Consider the following 20,003-nt stretch of genomic DNA (forward strand, 5'->3'; position numbering starts at 1 on the left):
ATGAAGTGTGTAATGAATTATAGAAATTGTGTGAGATGTGAAGTACTTGGTAAATTCAAGTAAGTAAGCCAAGGGATTATTGGATGTGAAGTTGGCGATCTAGTATTGAGATCTAAAAGAGGTTTGGTCCAGTCAAGAGGACAAAGGAATTCAAGATATTCCATTTCAATTATTCTCAATGAATAATATAGAGACTAGTTGGATAGTAAATTTGGTGGTCATGCTATTGGAATTCTTTAGAATAACTAAGAGAGGGGGTGAATTAGTTATCCAAGGTCCAAATGTACAATTAAAACTATTCAAAACTTAGTGAACCCATATTCAGAAAACATTTTCATCATGCATGCATCCATTAGATCATACAAACACTTAAACTTGTAGGTTACTGTCAAATAAACTTTGTAGAAATGTAAGCATGAAACATAACAAATTCAATAACACATTTGACACAATGATTTAACATGGAAACTCAATTTGGAAAAAACCACTAGTAACATGCTACTCATTCTCACTCTTCTGAAGTGATGCCATGTGAAAGGCCAACCCTATTAAAGGTTATAATGCACATTGTTAAATGTGATCTGGTTAAAGGATTTCAATCACCCTGTTAAGAGTGAGCCTTGTTAGAGGACTTTTGATCATTCACTTGGAATATCACCCGATTAAAGGATTTACAAATGACTATTAGGTCAACCTTGATCCAAAGGATTTACCCTAGACTGGTACAATAATTAGAAAGTAACAAAAAAGCTTGATTTGATAACAACTTACAACACACTTACAGATTACAGATCTCTATTTTAGTCCACCATTCTACTTCACTTTCACACACTTTAGCTCTGGCAGCTCGATCACCCTTCAAGCATCCATACCCTTAAGCCTTCTTTCTTTGCTTGCCAATGTAGTCTCTTCTCTTAGGTCACTGAATGAAGCAATACCCTGGACTCCTTGTTTTCCTTAGGTTCTCAGATATGACAACATTTACTTCTAACAAACCATCTCTATATATAGGAAATTAAGATCTTTTTCCATTCAACCTCTATCATCCATTTTAGGGTTAGGTTGGATTAGGTAGGATTCAATGAATCTACCCATAATTTCATTTTATTCCCTTCTAGAAACTTCTCCTTCAACCCTCTTTGAATTCACCTCAAAATGGTTCACTTCTATGCCACTAGCTCATCAACCTTATCTTCCACATAGTTTACACAATCCAAAAAATTAAACTTGTTGGCTCAAATTCATTGATTCACGATCTTTCTCATAATTCTAACACTCAACATTAACTTGCTTCTGATGCTCAACACATATTGTGCTACTTGACATCCACTATCAAAACACTCGGCACGAACTAAAGTTTACTAGGGCTTGGCATCAACTAAACTTTACTTGGCTTACACTATATCACTTGACTTACACTGAAATTCACTTTTCTCAGCTCCAAATGATTTTCTTCTCAGCTTACACTAAATTTTCTTGACACCTACTCTGCAGATTGTTAAGCTTGGTAGACATACTTCATTTAACTTGTTCTTCTAAACTTAATTAGTGTATCCATTCTTTAAAACCTTAAGTAGATTATCAATGCACTATAATATCACTATCTTAATTGATCCATGTACTCCTTTTCCATATCATAACTCAACCTTTCCTCTAGGTGCTATTGTTACCTCATTTGATCAAATCCTCTTATCAACCAAACAAATGATAGTACTCAAATCATCTAAGCAATTTGTCTTACCAAAAAGTAGCGGGTTTGATGTCAGTGACAAAATAATGATTGAAACACATTATCATACTTGTATCAATCTATTTTCAACAATCTCCCTCCTTCACATTGATGGAAAACCAAACTTAATTAGTATAACCAACAAAATACTAAAATGAAAATAATTCTTTGTATTGAAATCTCTCCCTCTATCAACAACTTTCATCTTCTGAATAGGTTACAAAATTTTGTTCTGATCAATAGACAATCAATCGACTCATCCTTATGACTCTCTCTAGATCACTTCTTATATCTCCTTTGACGTTAACTCCCTCTTACTAGGTGTTCCATGTTTCTTCTATATTTTCTTTCATCTCCCTCTTTGAAAGCAATATTCTCCTCAATAGGATTTCTCCCTCTTTGACACTAATACCAAAGACTTGTCATCTTAATATATAGATATGAACATCTTTAGTTTCTCCCTCTGTCACCTAGCTTGTAACTAATTTCTAGTTCCAACTCTTTGATTACTATAAGTAGCTCCTAAAGTAAGATCCACTGCATCAATGTGTAACATATGTCAATAAACTTTTTTGATGTAGGACACTTCTCATGCTTCTTAGATAGCCTTTGATAGGGGTATTTCCCATACTTTACCTCTTAGATACTCATGAGCATCCTTAGGTAATGCTTTTGTGAAGATATTAGCTATTCACTCTTTTGTTTTAACATATTCCATCTTCACCTCTTTATCTTGAACTAACTTTGTCAAGTAATGATACTTGATTTCAATTTGCTTAGCCTTTGTATGCATTACATGATTCTTTGATATATTTATAGCACTTGTATTATCACAATAAAGTATCACATGTACAGTGATTTCCTCCTTCATACCTTTGAGTAGCTATTTGATCTATACAATGTTTATACAATTTACTGTAGTAACAACATATTCAACTTCAACAGTAGATTCAGATATACAATTTCATTTCTTACTAGTCCATATAACCATCCTTTTGCCTAAGAAAAATGATCCTCGACTAGTTCTCTTTCTGTCATCAATATCTCTAGCCCAATCAACACCAATGTAGGCTCTCAATTAAAATTTCTCATTCTTCTTGTCATATAGATCATAGTCTTATGTTCCTTTCAGATATCTCATTATTCTCTTAACAACCATCAAATGATTCTCCTTAGGATTAGCAAAGAATCTTACAACAATTTGAACAAATAATGTAATATTAGGTCTGTTGTGTACTAGACATTGTAATTTTCCAATCATAGACCTGTACTATGTTTGATTCTCCTTAGCTAAATCATCATTCTTTGATAATTTATGGCATGTCACCATAGGTGTGCTTATTGGCTTGGAACCTTCCAATCCAAAAGTTTTTAGTATCTCCTTTACATATTTTGACTGAGTGATGTACATACCATATTTCATCTGATTTACTTGGAAACCCACAAAGAACTTGATCTCTCCAAACATAGATATTTCAAATTATTTGTTCATTTTCTTTGCAAAAGTTTTACATAAAGTATCTTGACCTCCAACTATGATATCATTAACAAAATTTTTAGATAGTAAAATACCTTTTCCTTTCTCTATCTTCAAGTACAGATTGCTATTATCACGAGTTCTCTGAAATCCAACCTTCACAAGATAATTATGAAGCCTTTCATACCATGCTCTTGGTGCTTACTTCAAACCATATAAAGCTTTGTGTAGTCTACATACCATTATTTTGTTGTTAGCATCAACATATCCTTATGGTTGTTCTATATAAACTTCTTCCTCCAATATACCATTTAGAAATGTAGACTTAACAACCATTTGATAAAATTTGAAACCTTTGTATGCAAAGTAAGAAAGTAGAATTCTTACTCCTTCCAATCTTGCAATAGGAGTGATTATTTCTCCGTAGTCTATCCCTTCTTCTTGTGCATATCCTTTACAAACTAATCTTGCCTTGTTCCTTGTGACTTCACTATTTTCATCTAACTTGTTTCTATACACCCACTTGGTGCCTATCACATTTTTTTCTTTTGGTCTAGGAACTAGAGTCCATGTCTTATTTTTCTCAATTTGTTCAATCTCTTATTTCTTGGCTTTAATCTAGTCCACATCTTATAAGGCATCTTTTAGCTAAGAAAACATGTATAATTTATCAACTTGTTCCTTGTCATTGGTTCTGCATCTTTATCCCTAATGATTTGTGCAGTAGGGTGATGTCTCTTGGCATACTTTGATAATCTTGGTTCTGCTCTGTTTTCCTCATTTGGTCTCTCAACTTCTAAATCACAATGTACATCTATCTCAGGGAGTTCAACATCTCTTTCATGTACACTAATCTCATAATCAAAATGTGCTTCAACTTCATCTTGTAACTCAGCACCTAAATGTATCTTGGTTTCTGAATGCAATTCGACATTCATAGTATGTGACTCGATAGTCACTAAAACTTTCTATTGATTTGCAACTTGATTGACATATTCATCAATAGGCATACCTTCATAAAAGTATACAAATGATTTTTATTCTTCTGGTTCCTTCATAGGTTTAGCCTCATGTACTTCTATACATTTATCAAATTTTACATTTGCACTTTCCACAATTTTGTTAGTGTTAGTATTTAAACACTTATAATCTTTACTTATTGTGGAATAGCCAAATAATATACCTTCTTCACTTTTTGCATCTAATTTACCATTCTTGAAATCTTTGAGAATATAAAACTTGCTTCCAAATACCTTAAAATATTTTACATTGGGTGAGTATTCATACCATCAGTCAAAAGGTGTTGAATGAGTACCGTTCTTGACTTGCGCATGGTTCAAGGTATAGACAAGTGTACTTAAAACTTCTCTCTAGTATTTCAAAGCAACATTTTTCTCCAACATGAGTGTCCTAGCACAATCCATTACAAATTTGTTTCTCCTTTCAACAATTCCATTTTGTGGAGGGGTCCTAGGAGCAAATGTCTGTCTTTTCATTCCTTTGTCATTACAAAACATCTCAAAATAATTTGATGTGAATTCTCCTCCTTTGTTAGATCTCAAACATTTCAGACTTTTACCTATTTCCTTCTTAACTCTTTCTCATTACCACTTAAACATTTGGAAAGCATCAAATTTCTATTTCAAAAACATAACTATCATCATTCTAGAATAATAATCAACAAATAACATAATGTATTTATCTCCTTTGTAGCTTTGCACATCAATTGGTCCACACAAGTTAGTATGAACAATCTCTAATATTCTTTCGGAGGTATGAGTCTTACTCTTAAAACTTGACTTTGTCATTTTGCCTAATTGACATTGTTTGCAAATTATGTTGTTAGGTTTCTTCAATTTAGACAAACCTTTGACTCTTCTCATTTTACTGATACTAACCAAGTTATCAAAATTAACATGACATAACCTCTTGTGCCATAACCACATATCATCAAATTTTACAACTAAACAAGTAACATACTCTATACCAAGGTAGAATAGATTACCTCTAATTTGATCATCTTTTCCAATTAGTTTTCCATCAGTATCATATATCTTATTAATCTTATTCTCAAACTAAATCTTATAACCTGAATTATTCAGTTGTGACACACTCAACAAATTATAGTTAAGTCCTTCAACAGAATAATAATTGTCAAATAAAATATTTTCTGAGTTTGATAGAACCTTTTCTTTTTATCAGACAAGGTGCATCATTACCAAACATTACACTATTTCCATCATAATAATTCAAGTTAATGAACTTACTTTTATTTCTAGTCATGTGATGTGAACACCCACTGTCAATGATCCATCTGTCATTCTTGTTTACACAAGACACTAGTGTAGTTACCTCATCCTCATCAAATTCATCATTTATTGCAACATACATCACTTCATCATCATGATCGTTAGATCCATCTTTAGTTTCCTCTTCAGCAATGTAGAAAGACTTATTGCCTTTATCTTTGTAGTATTTGTTGTCTTTATCTCTTCTACTTTTGTATTTGTCTCCATCTTTGTAATTATTCTTCCTAGGACATTTAGCAACAATATGACCAACCTCATTGCAATTGAAACACATGAGAGGTAACTTACCTTTGAACTTGCCTTTACCTCTATGAAATCTCCTTATTAGTAGTGCTTCAAGTTGTTCTACATCCTCCTCATATGTATCACTATCATTGGACACATATTTACGTTTTTCTTCTTCTTCTCATTAGGTTCCTTCAATGATAGATTGGATTTGAAAGAAGATTCAACATTGTCAGGTTTGAAATTATCAAAATTAGATAGTTCAAAATTAGTGAGCCTACCTACTAGACCTTCAAGTGTCATATTAGAACCTAGTATAAATCTTAGTTCTTGTATTGCAGAAACTCTCATAGCATAAATGAGTAGAAGTGTTCTCAAAACTTTTCTTAGTACAATCTCATCATCTATCATAATAGTAGATCCCCTTATTGCATTAACAACATCCTTTATCCTGGAGCAATAACAAGAAATATTCTCACCTTCTTGTATTCTCATATCATCGAACTTACCTCCAAGACTTTTAGATTTGGCTCTCAAAACATTTGCATCACCCCCATAGATGGTGTGTAGAGAATCCCACATTTTCTTTGCAGTGTTACAACCCTTGATATCATCATTAGCGACATAACTTAGGGCAAAGGAAATCTCTAACATTGCCTAGCTGTGTTCTTTCTTCTTTTTTAGATCTTCAACAATTAGGGCTTCAACAAGATCAACATGCTTATTAGCAATGGTATATTATGCATGATCCCCAAGACCTCCTAGGTGTAGCTTCATTAGAATTTTCCATGTAGGAAATTTATCTCTATTAATCTTATGTACCTCTCTTCTTGACATCTTGATCTTTTTGCTTCTATTACCTTCAAACTAGTCCTCTTAAGAAGATGGCTCTGATTCCAATTGTTGGAATTCTTTAGAATAACTGAGAAGGGGGGTGAATCAATTATCCAAGGTTCATATGTAAAATTAAAACTTTTCATAATTTAGTGAACCTATATCCATAAAAAATTTTCATCATGTATGCATCCATTAGATCATAGAATCACTTAAACTTGTAGGTTACTGCCAAATCAACTTTGTAGAAATGTAAGCAGGAAACATAAAAAATTAAATAACACATTTGACACAATGATTTAATGTGGAAACCCAGTTTGGGAAAAACCACCAGCAACATGGTACTCATTCTCACTCTTCTGAAGTGATGCCTTATGAAATGCCAACCCTATTAGAGGTTATAATGCACACTATTAAATGTGACCTGGTTAAAATATTTCAATCACCTTGTTAGGAGTGAGCCTTATAAAGTAACAGTAAGGCTTGATCTATAACAACTTACAACACACTTGCAAATTATAGATCTCTATTTCAGTCCTCCATTCTGCTTGACTTTCACACACTTAATCTTTGATAGCTCGATCACCCTTCAAGCATCCATACCCTTAAGTCTTCTTGTTTTTCCTTCTAATGCAGTCTCTTCTCTTAGGTTACTGAATGAAGCAATACCCCAGACTCCTTATCTTCCTTAGGTTTCGCATATGGAAACCTTTTCTTTTGAGTAGCCATCTCTATATATAGAAAATTAAGATCTTTTTCTGATCAACCTCCATCATCCATTATAAGGTTAGGTTGGATTAGGTAGGATTCAATGAATCTACCCATCATTTCATTTTATTCCCTTCTAGAAACTTCTCCTTCAATCCTCTTTAAAATTGCCTCAAAATGGTTCATCTTGAATTCAGTGCCACCAGCTCATCAAGCTTATCTTCTACATGGTTCACACAATGCAAGAAATCAAACTTATCAGCTCAAATTCATCGAATTTATGATCTTTCTCATAATTTTGACACTTGACATTAACTTGCTTCTGATGCTCAACACATATTGCATTGCTTGGCATCCACTATCAAAACAATCAGCACAAACTAAAGTTTACTGGTGCTCAACATCAACTAAAATTTACTTGGCTTACACTTTATCACTCAGATTACACTGAAATTGACTTTTCTTGGCTCCAACTAATTTTCTGCTTGGCTTACACTAAATTTTCTTGGCGCTTACTATGAAAATTTTTATGCTTGGCAAACATACTTTGTTTAACTTGTTCTTCTAAACTTAATCTATGTATCCATTCTTTTCAACCTTAAGTAGATTACCAATGCACTATAATATCACTGTCTTAACTAATCCTTTTACTCCTTTTTCATATCATAACTCAATATTTCCTCTAGATGCTATTGTTACCTCATTCAATCAAATCCTCTTCATCAATCAAACAAATAATAGTACTCAAATAATCTAAGCAATTTGTCTTACCAAAAAGTAGTAGGTTTGACATCAGTGAAAAAATAATGATTGAAACACATTATCATACTTGTATCAATCTATTTTCAACAATGACCCTGAAACTATTTGGATAGTGGGTCCTTCTGCATTCTACAACTCCTAACAAGGTTTGCACAACTTCTAAAAGGGTTGGAGTCTCCTAACAGGGATTTAAAGTCTCCTAACAGAGACTGATATTTACTGAATGAATTTCATTGGATCCTAATAGAGTCCATCCTTTAACAAGGAAACTTTATATTAGTACATCATTTTGTGGGTACCATCCCCACCAATATTTTCCCTCTTATCAAAGGTTTCCGTAGTTAACATAGCTAGTGTTATTGTATATGTGTATCTTCTTATGGTTTCTAGTTATATTGTTCACATGGTTAAGGATTAATAAGGTTAATTTTTTTTTTAATAGTTGGATAACTAATTCACCCCCCTTCCAATTATCTTGGTGGACTTTACTTTCTAACAAGGTATTGGCACACACAATTGAAATATGCCTTATGGACTGACATAGTTAGGGTCAATAAATCATTAGGAATGTCCCCCTATATGTTGGTCTATGGTCAAGAACCTATTTTTCCTCTAAATATCAAGATTCCCATTCTAAAATTCATGAGAAGATATGTTGAGAATGCTGATAGGGTCCAAATCACATTGACAATTTTTTTGGAATTTGACGAGAAAAGAATAACACCAGAACATATTTCAAAACACTAGGTTGTTGTCAAGCACTGGTTTGATAAAAAGGCCATAGTAAAAGACTTCAAAATCTTTGACCTCTTCCTCATATGGGATAAGGTAAATGAGAGATCAGGAAGTCACACAAAGTTCCAATGCCTATGGGTCAACCCCTACTAGATTGCTAAAATTTTAAGGGATAATACTTCTAGGTTGTGTACACTCAAAGGGGAATGGGTTCCTTTGCCAGTTAATGGCTAATTCTTCAAGCATTATTTCAAAGCCTAATTAATAAAAAATTAATTTCCAGTCATTTTTATAAGTTATATGGTATGTTTAATTTTTCTTTGTTTAAGGAAGTTAGCATGTATTCTAGATTCCCCCTGGTAAGTGAACCATCCTAACTAGCCCCAATTTTTGGAAGATGTATTCCTTTGTCAAAGAAATTGAATAATTAAATTTCATGTGAAAACTAAATACTAATTTCCTATGTAGGCAATAGGAGAGTTTCAACTCCTAACTCAAATTCTAGACTGATTGCTCTTAACACTTTACTAATTTAAAGAAATGACCATCTAGGTTGTTTTTAACCCACGTGGATAGTGGCTAAGGGTAGCCCATAACTCTCTAGTTTGAATAGAGGATTTACCCATGGGATTGTCAAGATCACCTGTTGGCATGTGAATTTATCAAAAATTTCCTATAGGAGGAATGAAAGAGACATCAAATTGAAAGAAGTCCAACAAATAAAACACCAATACCTTGACTGCATAGTCTAATCATTGTCAAGGGACCAAAAAAAGTAAAAAATGATTAGTGGTGTCATGAAATATGACTCCAACACTTGGTATAAAAGGAAATAAATCATTAAAGTGAGATCAACATAGAATAATTGTTGGCTCATTGAACAAAATAAGCTTCAAGGAAGAATCAAGTGGAAATACACGAGCTCCACAAAGTTGACAAATAGATCATTGAAATGAAAAATAAATTCAATTTATGTCTCATTAAGAGCCCTCAAAATAAAATATTACATATAGTCATACAAAGATTGAAAATTTGTTCATCAGGGATTTCTAAAATTCTTTCCCATTAGTGACATAGTGCTTCTAAGTTGCTGTACACTCGGGGTGGTTGGCGCATAGGAGCATCAAAAAAATTAAGACACTGAGCACACATTCAGCGTAAAAGCTAATAGTCCAAGTTTTTGGCTGAGGCCTTTAAAAATCCTCTTGTGACATTAGGGATCAAGTTCTAACTTGACACAAGTTTCTAGAGTTCTTTTTGATAAAGAAATGCCTTTGTCATTACTTACTTTTGTCGGGGCTATTTATTGTGACTTTATAGTACACACTCCATTTTTGAAGTAAAAAATGGAGAACATCCCATTTTTATCTTTTGATTAATGAGGGCCTACTCATTAGAATAAGATATCTTTCTTGACACCTCGAGGAGTGGGGGTACTATGACCTAGTTCTAGGTGTTGGGAAAATACACATTGTTAGGATACGACAACCAAATGTGTGAGATTTTTATATGAAAGAAAAGTGCACACTTCCACACATGGGAAAGGTGCACACTTGTTGAAATGCATAACTTCCTAATGTCCCCATCAGTTATGCAAGGTAGAGGTGCACATCTATGCACTATGTATAGTTGTGCACCTAGCATAGGTGCACTCCCCACTATGTGCAAACCACCACCTATGAATAGAGGTAGACCCCCTTGGGTATACTCATTGTGACAACTCATCCCTAATAGTGTTCACCTTTGTACCCTCTATATGTTTATATTTGTGCAACTTCAAGCACCAAGGTATAAAACTTGCGTGTGTGGGTGCACCTTGTGCACCTCTACAAGTGCAAGACAGACACACCTCCCTCTTTCATAGCCTTGAAAATATGTTTTCTTTGTGCTAACTCCATGATGCATAGTTGCACACATGTGTAGGCACACAACTATGCAACATGCATAGGTCCCCCTTTCCAAGTCCCCATAGGTAGTATATTGCACATTATGTACCCTACACACTTGCATATGTGTGCATGTGTGCACATTGTAGGGTCTTTTCATCTAGTTTACTGAGTTAGTCATATTTTTTGCCAATTTTTTTTGAGTGCAGTATTTTTTTAGTTTCCAGACATAATGGTTTATTGATGTTTGTTCTCTTGTATAGATTATCATGACTTTGTCATCATATGCATTAGCTAAGATCACACAAAAATGCATCACTTTTGAATTCCAAGGAGTTCCCAAGAAGTTTTAGTTCATAGATCTACACTCAAAAGTTAGAGATGCAGAGTTTAGAGATATAGATTAGAGTGAATTCATCATAATTTACAACAATCCCCATGAGATATTGGAGATGGGCTCTTCCCTCATTTAGAGTGGGTTGGTAAACATAGAATCACACTTAGTGTCAGTATAATCGTCAAAGTTGATCATGACCTTGGTGAAGCACTATGTACCTAATGAGAAGGTGGGAAAGAGTGTAACAAGAGAAATTATCTTGGATATTTAACTAGAAAATATAGAGAAATTATTTCCTCTTTCCCAGGCAGATGAATATTAGGAAATCACCTATGAGATTATAGACTGCTAGTATAGAGAAAACACAAAATAGACCAAGGACATAGTGCAGGAAAAGTACCTAATCACTAGGACCTCATAGAATAGGATAGAAAAAGTGGATATGACATAGGGATATATGATTAACAATATTGGATATGCATAGTTCTCTTGATCTAGGTAATGGGACTTCCTCCAGCAAGCCATCTGGAGATGTGGATAATGCACTTTATAGAGACCATTAGAACAAGGGATCGCAAGATCGACTAGGTTAAAATCATTTTCAAATCTTTGGATGAGAAACTCACTTTGGTCTAGACTAACCCATGATTCTACATGACATCATATGTAGTCTACTTGTTTGCAGCTAGAGTATCAAACTATCCAGGGCTTGTAAGGAAGGGAACATACAAGATCCCAATGTACAACCATACATCGTGTACCAACAATTGGTGCAAAAGAAGCTCCCATATGAAGCCTTGACTAAAAGATAGTCAATGATTCCTTCATATTCACAATAATCCATTTTATAGCAAGAAATTATGCGAAAAGACTATCAGTTGAACCAGTGACTAGGGTAGCAAAAGTGAGTGGATATTTCATCAAGTATAACACATTTATGTACATTTGAGTAGTTGGGACCCTCTTCTACTTGAAGAAGCCACCAAACTATCCATTAGATATAATTATACTATTGGATATTTCCTGGAAGCTAGCTTTCGCATATGATAGGGCCATGAAAAGCATAAGAAGACTTGGGTATGACCTATCACCATCGGGCCTTATAAGGTGAAAAAAAAGACATTTGCACCTGTAAGATGGAATGGGAGAAGTAACCTATGGAGGATTACCTAATGGCCCACCCTTACTTTCATAACATAGGGATGCCCCAACATGTTGTGGGAAAAGAGTTCATTCTAGATGCTTCTATAGAAGATCATTGCTTGAATTGTGTGGATGACTACAAAGTCCAGTTAAGGGATTGCTACAGAATGGAGCTTAAAATGGTAGAGAAGGTGTTGAACTTATAGATTCATCTTAAGTTTTGGAATAAGGGTAACCCCAATATCCTACATCCTACCTATAATAAAGACAAGATCTTTGAGTTCCCTATAATGAATGCAAAGGAGAATAGAGAGGAGAATGGTGATATACAACATTGAGCTTGACATGTTATCAATTTGACAAAAGAATAGGTACAAAATCCATTCCAGTTAGATGTTGTGCCCAATATTCCCACATTGAAGGCACCAACAAGGATGACAAAAGGGAAAGGGACTAAAGTGACTATCCCAATTTACAAGGAGAAGTCCTTGGTAAGACTCGAGATAGTGCACAACAAAAAAAGGGATGTAGTTTATATCTACAAAGAAGAAAAGTCTAAGGATAAGAAGTCAAAGGCTAAAGAGGAAGATGAGGCACAACTTGAGGAGCCTCTAGTTTGTAAGAAGCTTCCCCATCAATTCTTAAGTGGAGTAGAATGAAGATAGTGGTAGTCAAAGTGAAGCAAATAAAATTGAAGAAAATGAACAATCCTTCACGAAAAATCCTTGAGACCATCCCAGAGGCACTAGATGAAGAAGAACAAGAGGATGATATTGATAATCTCCCTTTAAATAAGAGAATACATTTAATTAGGGCCATGAAAGAGGAAAGAAGGAAAAGTTCAAAGTAGATACCCCGAACAACACAAGAATAGCCAATCCAGATTGAAGAATCCATAGATCAAGAGAAGGAAGGCTAGAAAAAGTCCACACTAGGGGATGGTTTAGATTAGTCTGATATTTTACTTCATGCCTATGGGGACCCATTTAAAGGAAGGATAAATAAGGGATACGCCATGCCAAGAGATATTAGGTGATGATTGGAATACATTTCCTCCACTCCTACATGGTCTAGTAGGGTTACCTCCTCAACCTTCGAGAAAACTAGAGACACCACCTCCACCATTGTCAAAATAGGATATCATGCCATTGCCCCCTCTAATTTTACAAAAATAGAGCCAAATATTAGAGGATTAGGTATATGTAGTGCATCATACTGAGGAAGCTCCTGAAGAAGGGAAAGTGGTTACGATAGTAGAACAAGCACCCCCTATAGTGCAACCACTCCCCTCCCCTCTTATAACCATAACAACCACCTTAGTTGTGGAAAAACCAAGAGTAGAGAAAACCTTGAATATGATAGACAAAGGAAAAGGAATAGCACCTACAATAGATTCATTGCCTATTCAATATGTCTCTAATGGGCACTACTCTGATGTGGCTAAAATGAGTAGTAGAAACCCAACATATGAGCTATGTAAAGACTACAAAGGATATGAATAAGATGTCTTTTATCATGAAGAATAAGCAATAGGTTTGGTGACACATATAGCAATACATCCTCCTCATGCAGATCTAGAAATTATCATTCCTCAAGATTATTAGATGCAAGAGGTTGTATTAGGTAAGGCTACTAGGGACACAACCAAAGTTTTGAAAACTATGGACTTCCAATAGGTTTTTCACCATTTAGATCAAGGTAAAGAGGAAATCTATAATCTGTGCAAACAAAATGATGTTTTGTGAGAATTCATAAAAGAGGTAGTGGGTCCCATTGACCCATCTCACCCTGAGATTAATTTAGCAGCTATCCTTGAGAAACGAGCTTTGATCCCCACACCAAATGACTCATTTTTAGATGTGTGATAAATATGACATTTCAATTTTGAAGAGAAAGGAGTAAAAATTGTAGAGGAAAATATGTATTTATTGCATAACATACAAAAGAATATGGAGAAGCTAGCGACAATGATTAACTAGGATTTTGGGTTAATGAATGAGGTATCTGTTGAGCAGTCATTTTACATGAAGACGATGACATGAATCCTTATGGATTTTTCTCTTAAAAAGTTGATCAAGTTATCCAACTCCAAGGTTTTAAATGCCTATTTTTCAACCTACTGGGTAGCTCAATTAAAAATAAATGTAGGAGGCCTTTGCTGGTATTTGTAAATACTGTAGAACTTGAAGAAATGTGATAAAAAAAATGATATTTTTTTGTATTTTTAAAGGTTTTTATGATGAATGAAAATTCTAACAATGAAACTATACGATTTCCTAATCTAACAATGTGTTCAAAAGAAAATCTCCAAGATAGGGTAACAAGAAATTAATGTTGCCGACAATGAAATTCATAATGGCCATAAGTCATAGTAGCAACACATCTACGAATTAGATTTTCAAAAGGATCAAGTAGAAAATGAATGAAATTCAGAGTAGCATGTTGTTAACTCCATGAATTTAGTAATGAAAGGAACTAATAAAAATTGAAGGATATTTCATGATTCATCAAATCATGTAGCCACAAAAATGCACGCACACAAGACAAAACACTATGCAAAAATGTGTAGGATGATCCATTCTCCAATTCATCATAATAGAGAAATTTGTTAATAAATATGAAAAATACTAAAACTAATTGATTGCACAAGAATTAAAATACAAAAAAACTATTAGCTCCATCTCTATTCATGAACATAGAATTCATAAAGAAAATGCACATTCCAATAAGAAATACTATACACAGAATGAGAGCACCAATAATATACTTTATTTCATCAAAATACCAACCTTGAATACATATTATATTTTTTTTATTTATAAGAAACATCATCCTTCATACAATTTTTTGATCAAGGGATTTTCACTTGCAAAAAGCACCATTTTTATGAAAATTATGTACAAATAGACAGCTAACTAGGTGCTAATTAGGCCTACATTTTTTATTTTATTAATTACATGGTGCATGGACCTTTATACACTTCAAAAGTAGCATAAAATAAGGAGCTAAGAAGAAAGAAGACTCTAGATGAAACTGAAGTCCCTAGGACTTCTAAAAATGATAAATTGACCTTTTATATGTGTTTGTACCAATTATACTACTATCAAAAGTAGAAAAGTGCATTTTTGATGCATGAAAATGCCCTAAAACTGAAACTGGCAATTAGTTGTTGGTGCCACTGTAAGTGTTCGGAAGCTATCACACCTGTGCACCTTGGGAAGTTGTACACCTATGCACCTCTAAAAAAAATTCTAAATGAGTATTTGTGCACCTTCAATGGCCTCAAGATCAAAACTGGCAAGATATTTCTAATTCCATTAATCTTAATTTCTAGCATCTGGGTCTTGTTGATTTTCAACCAAAATGATGTCTTGATGGGCTGCCTTGAACTTATGTATGGACAAAGAAATATCTTAAGGCTCTAAAAAATCTAAATATTGGTATTTTTCCCTTACTTGTGAAAATTGCAAACCTCATGCCAGACTTCTACAAAATGATCTAACTTTGTGTCTAGCTCCTTCCTAGTTTCATTCGCTTTAAATATTCATCGAACATCATCCTCATGGGACATTTTTTTAAAAATAAACTTAGAATTATTGCATTACTATTTCCATCAAGTATAAGTATGTTATGGAGTCATCATAAAAATTCTCCAAGCTCGCCACACTGTAATATTTATCCACTACAAAAAATTGGGCTTGAGTGCTGTCATGCATATCTTGGATACCTTTGTATAAAGATAATACAACCCTATTCTTGAACTATATCATTTCAATTCAGTCATCAATATTATCTAGTTCTTCTCTAGTACATATTTTCAACAACATTTTGTATCGTTTTCCCTATATTGTTTTTAGTGCCTCTATGTCATTAGTCCAAGTTGACATCTTGCCCATTAACCCAAAATCCTAGTTAACCAATATTTTCATCTTCTCTGTATTCTTTTGTATGTTGTGTAATTGATGCATATTTTTTCCTATTATTTTGACTCCTTTCTCTTCAAAATTGTGGTGCCATCTCTTACATGAATCCAAAAATGAATCACTTGATTCCGAGGCTAGAGCTTATTTTTTGAGGGTAGTCGATAGAGCGATCTTAGAGTAGTCAGGGTCAATGGGACCCAATACCTCTTTTACAAAATCTCACAAAATATCATTCCACTTCCTCAAAACTTGGAGATCGTCTTCTCCTTGGTCTAAATGGTAAAACAGCTATTTTATACCCATTGTTATTAAAAATTTGGTCATATCTTTAGTGACCTTTTCAAAAATTACCTCCTACACCTAATAATCTTGTGTAGTAATGGTCTCTATATCTGCATGAAAAGGAGGAATGACTCTGTGGATCACTAAATCTTGTTATTGATTCTTCATGATGAAGGCTAGTTATTTTTTTTCCCTCCCAAATGGGCACCATCAACTTCACTTCCTATGTCAAAACTACTATTCCTTCCTTAGGAGTCTTCAAATACCTCATTTGATGGGTCTCTAGTTCTCATTTTAGCTAGCTACGATGGAGTAGTACCCATTGGAGACATATACTGACCAGATGAAAAAGTCATCATGGATGCTAGCCCATTTTATTTATTTATCATCTATGTAGTATTTTCTACTCTTTGTTGTTCCACCACTAAGGTATCCATTATAGTTCTAGGAGGGGAGGAGAGTGGTTCCAATTTTGGTGGAGCTTGCTCTGGAGATATGACAACTTGTCCTTCTTTGGAAGCTCCCTCTATATGGTGCACCACATATATCATCTCTTCTATGACCTAACTTAGTTTCTTTTTAACTAGAGGAGGATGTGGTGGGGCATCCTATTCTAGTGGCAGAGGTAGTGTTTATGACCTTCCTAGAGGTGGAAGAGGTATGCTAACTGGACCTTATGGAAGTGAAGGCAGTATATTCCAACCCTCGCCTAATGGTTACTTGATTAGTGTCTCCCTTATTTCTCCTTCCTCAAAATGACTCCTTGCATGCATCCAATCAGAATTTGAGAGATTAAACACATTTGACCCCTACCCTAGGGTGTAATTAGTCCACCCTTGATGTTCTTGGTCTATAGACTCTTCCTCAATTTGGATAGGCTAATCATGGGTGGTTGAGGGTGTTTGCATTGCACCTCTCCTCCCTTCTTTCCAGAAGCTCTAGATAAATGTGTCCTCTTATTTAAAAGGAGATTATCAACCTCATCCTCTTATTATTATAATTTTTTAACTTCTTGGATGGTCTCAAGAATCAGAGGTGAAAAAGTTCTTTTCTTCTTTAGTATCCTTCTCTTTACTCTGACTACTATTGTATTTGTTATGCTTAGTTTAGGAATTGATGGAGAGGCTTCTACCTGAGGGAGATGCTCTTCAAGTTTCATTTCCTCTTCTTTTGTAGCTTTCCACTCCTTCTTTCTCTTAGGACTTTATTCCTTGTGGATGTATGCTAAATATCTTTCATGACTATGCATGGTTTCAGGTACGATCAGGGACTTCTCCCTATAAGTAAAGATAGTGACTCTGGTCCCTTTACCCTTTTGCAATCTTTCTAGTGCCTTCAAAGTTGGGATATTGGGGACAACATGTAAGTGAAAAGACCTATTAACCTAGTCCCTTGTTGAATCCATAACATGTCTCCCCTCTACTTACTTTTGTATTCATGATAGGACACTTGAAGATCTTATTTGTAGATGGGGTCTACAATATTGGGGCTATCTTTGTTCCATAGCTTGAGGGGTATGCCTAGGTTGAAGAACTTCTTTGCTAGTTCTAGAATCATCCTAAAATGGTCCCTTATTCAGACTTCATAGTCATCTACATAGTTTAACCAATGATACTCTATTGTAGCATCTAGAATGAACTCTTCTCCTATAACAAGTTAGATCATTCCTATGTTATCAAAATATGGGTGGGCTATGGGGTAGTCATCCAGAGGATACTTCTCCCATTCTACTTCATACATCGATATGTCTTGTTTCTATTTCACCTCATAAGGCCCAATAGTGATAGACCATACCCATGTCTTCCTATGCATCTTGCAAACTCTTTCATATGTAGAAGCAAGCTACCTAACAATCTCCAAGAGTATAAGCCTATCCAATGGATATCATGGTAACTTATTTGGATGGAGGAGTGTTCTTGCTACTCAGATGTAGGTGAAGATATTTTACTAGATGAAGTATCCACCTACTCACATTACCCTTGTTGAAGCCTCCACTGATAGCCTCTTCATATAATCCCCTTCTATAAATTTAATTAGGATAAAGATAAAGGCATCATTCACTATCTTTTACTATAAGATTTTATCTGGGAGCTTCTTTTGTACTAATTATGGGTATATGATGTGCAGTCATGCATTAGGATCTTGTAGGATTCCCCTCTTCACCAAACCCAAGAATTTTTCTAACTTGATAGCCAATAGGTACACTACATCAGAAGTCATGTAGAGTCATAGATTGTTCTATAGTAAAATGAGTTTCTCATCCAACAAGATGCTTATAATGGTTCCCCAATAAATCTTGCAACACTTGGTTATGATGGTTTCAATGAAGTGCACCATTTGCATCTCTAGATGGATCATGGTAGGAAGTTGCATCACTCTACTTAAGAGGACAATAGAATAGCCAATATCAAAAATCATGTAGCCTCACATCATATCCACCTTAGAAAGCCTCATGTTATGCAAGGTCTTGGTGATCAAATACCTATTCTACACTATGCCCCTAATTTCTTGTGAGTTTTATTTATACCAAAGATCTGCATTCTCATAGGTGATCTCCTCATATTCATCAACTTGAGTGAGGTGGAACATCTTTTATATATTTTGCTGTTGGATGTCTAAGAATTTTTTTCTAGTTATTCCCTTGACCACTTTCTCCTTGGGTACATATTTCTTTTCTAGTGTCATGATCAATTTTGAGGATTGCATTGACACTATGTGTGATACTACATTCACTAAACCACTCTAGATAAGTGTTGAGATCATCTCCAATTTCTCATGGGGCTTGTTGCATAGTACAAGAACACATTCCAATCTATATGTTCGAGTTCAATGTCCCCAAATTTAGAATGGAAGTCTATGAATATCAAATTCTTAGGTACTCACTAAAATTTAAAAGTCATTGGTTTAGGTGTGATCTTAGCTGCTACATAAGATGATGATACCATGGTGACCTACACAAAAGATGTGCATCAATCCATTTTTGTCTACAAGGTAGAAAAAGATGCTCACAACTCAATAGATATGAGTGAAAAGATGACTAAAATAGACTATGAATTCAAAACAATATTAGTGCACACTTGCACACCTAAAGCACCTTGTGTATCTACACAAGGTGCACTATGTGTGTTAACCAACTAAGTGGGTTGGGAGTATGCTAGGGTAGCACATGTTGTGCAGTTACAACCTATGAATGTGCAAAAGGTGTGCAACTAAACTTTTAGGAGATGCATCTATGAGTTGCATGAGCATGGTGCATGATAATGGATACTATCAAAGGTTGTGCACCCTATGCACCTGCATAGGTTGCACATATGCACTAGGAGTTTACCTTTTGCACTATGTTGTTGTGGAAGTGAAGTCTATGTATCTTTATGGGTTTATGGTGTGACATTGGAGGTCAATGGAGAATAATGAGTGGATCCAAGGGGTTCCACCTTATTTATGGGCCTAATTATGTGCACATTGGGGAGTGTGCACTTTGTCAGGATGTACATTGGGGAGTGTGCACTTTGTTAAGGTGTGCACATGTCCAAGTGCACACCTTGGAACTTGGTTGCTAATGAGGGTGAGGAGAAGCCATACACCTTGTGCAAGTACACATGTGCACATTTTTACATTATCACATTATAATTTCTTTTCCATCTTCTCAATCT

The sequence above is a fragment of the Cupressus sempervirens genome, chromosome 11 (assembly GCF_028749045.1).
Source record: "Cupressus sempervirens isolate cs-2001-9-10 chromosome 11, ASM2874904v1, whole genome shotgun sequence".
Lineage (NCBI taxonomy): Eukaryota > Viridiplantae > Streptophyta > Pinopsida > Cupressales > Cupressaceae > Cupressus > Cupressus sempervirens.